Genomic DNA, 2,649 nt, shown 5'->3' with positions numbered 1-2,649 from the left:
ACCATCCAGAAGACAAGCTTATTGTTATTATCAAACGATTTAGGCTATCAAGCTTAACCTCACTATCTCACTGCATTTCAAACATCTTAGGCTTGCTTCTATTATTTAACAAGGTATTTTCACATACAAAAACCCATGTATTTATTGATTATTTCTTGTGGGGGAGTACGGAAAGCCAATGGTCAGTTGCAGTGTAAAGGGGTTTACATTCAGACATCAGGAAAATTGCAAAATAAAAAATTTTGGAAGTGCTATGAGATTGTCTTTTTGTTTTGTTTTTGATTGTTTTCTTTTGGTGTTGGGTATAGCACTGAGGGCCTCACTTATGCTAGGCTAGTGTTTTACCACTGAGTTACATCCCCAGCTCTATTTTTATTCCCACAATAGGGCCTGACTGGCTAATTGAAGTATAATATCCATTGAGTAAAAGTGAGGTGTTTCTTTCACCCGGTACTGGTAATTGATACCAAGACCCAAGCATGCCAGGTAAACCCGCCATCACTGAGTAATATCACAACCTTGCTCATTTTCTCTCACAGAATTGTCTAGCCTGGAATTTTTTTTTTTTTTTTTTTTTTACGGAACTGGGGATTGAACTCAGGCCGTTGCACTTGCCAGGCAAGCACTTATTCTGAGCCATCTCCCCAGCCCCCCCCTTTTTTAATTTATGCATTTGGTGTTGGGTCTCACTATGCAGCTCAGACTCATAGAGATCCGTCTGGTTTCAGCCTCCTCAGCACTGGGATTACAGGCGTACACCACTATGCTGAGACTTGGTAGCTGACTCAGCGCACCCAGAGGCGGGGCTGGCGGGGCATGAGGTACTGGATGTTGAACCCTGGTCTTTGCACTTGCCTAAGCAGGTGCTTAGTCGGCTGAGCTATCTTGCTGGCACTAGTGTAGAACTTTTGATTCTTCTGCCTTAGCTTCTTGAGTAGTTGGGATTCTAGGTAGATTACAGGTGTGCGGTATTTGAGATTGAACTCAGGACCTTGCGCTTGCCAGGGAAGTGCTTATTCTACTGAGCTATCTCCCCAGCCCATGTGTGGGGTTTTAAATGAGAAACTTAGAGAAATGAAGTCTGGAATGTCGGTCCTTAGATTCTTAGGATTCCTCAAGTGATGGAGAGGAAGGAGATCAGCTATTAGTTGTTCTGTTGCTTCTTACCAGCTTATTTATTTATTTATTTTGGTACCAGGGATTGAACATGGGACCTCGTGCTTTCTAGGCAGACGCTTATGCTGCTGAGCTATCTCCCTTGGCTGCTTTTGATCTCAAACAAGTCATGTACTTTTGAGTTCTTTTGCCTGTCATGTGGGCTTAAATACCTATTCTGCTCAGCTGGTCATGGTGGCACAGGGTTGTAATCTCATCACCCTGGAAGGCTGAAGCAGAAGACTTAAAAGTTCAAGTCTCACCTGGACAATTTAGCCAGACCCTATCTCAAAATAATAAAAAAAGGGCCAAGGGTATAGCTCAGTGCACAACCCCTCGGTTCAATTCCAGATTGCAAAATAAACAGCCCTACTGTGCTAGCCCCAGGTCTTTATATTGTTGAGAACTAAGTACCATGAGTGAACACAAAAACTCTGAAGTTGGAAAAACTTTTGAGTTTGTTGAGTGAAAGAACATTTTTAGTAATGAAAATGCTTAGGTGAGCAAGCATGTTAGCTACTACACAGGTAGCATGATGATATTGTGAGTCTGAAAGTAGAGTAACACATCCTCTTGACTTATTATCTCTTGGTCTTTGTACAGCTTGTAACTTGCTCCAGGTAGAAGTGAGTTCTGTGTCTCACAGTTAGTGTCTCACACATCTAAATGTTAACTCCAGGTCATAGGCCAGATAGCAGTTACTGAGGTGGTTTGACATTCTTGGCATTGAGACAGGTCTCAGTTATTCTCTCATCTGGACATGTGGGTTGGGCCGGCCAGAGTCCCAGTTGTTTTTCATACATGCTCTGTTGAGACAAGACATTTGAGAAACTTCTAGTGCCTCAAGCACCTCTGTAAAAGGGGGTTATAACAGTGTCTACTCATATGGTCACTACAGATTAAAATAATGTATTCAAGAAGCTTAAAATAGCCAGGTATTGCATCATGTATCTGTAATCCCAGCATTTGAAAACTGAGGCAGAAGAATCACAAGTTCCAGACCAGCCTGGGCTACATAGTGAGATCCTTTCTCACAACTGACCAAAAACTTAAATAATGCTTAACTCCTGGTAACTCTTCAGGCAATGCCTTTATCAGTGCTGGGCTGGATTTTTAAAAAATATTTTTTGGTTTTCAGGATAAAATTCAGGACCTATGCACTGAGCTGTGGTCCCAGCTCTTTGCCCTGTATAGTTTTTTGTTTTTGTTTTTGTTTTTTTCCTTCAGGATACCGGGGCTTGAACTCAGGACCTTGCACTTGACAGGCAAGTGCTTATTCTATTGAGCTAGCTCCCTGGCCCCTCCCCTTTATAGTTATTTGAGACAGGCTTTTGCTAAATTTCCAAGTTATCTAGGTTCATTTTGAATTTAGGAGGCTCCTGCCACAGCCTCTCAACATGATGGGATTACATGTGTGCATCACCACATCTGGTTTGTTTATTTATTTATTTAAAATTGTGTGTGTGTGTGTGTGTGTGTGTGTGTGTGTGTGTG

Source organism: Octodon degus, unplaced genomic scaffold (genome assembly GCF_000260255.1).
Source record: "Octodon degus isolate 3935 unplaced genomic scaffold, OctDeg1.0 scaffold00197, whole genome shotgun sequence".
Classification (NCBI taxonomy): domain Eukaryota; kingdom Metazoa; phylum Chordata; class Mammalia; order Rodentia; family Octodontidae; genus Octodon; species Octodon degus.
The sequence above is the reverse complement of the archived record's forward strand: the minus strand, read 5'-3'. Positions refer to the sequence as shown.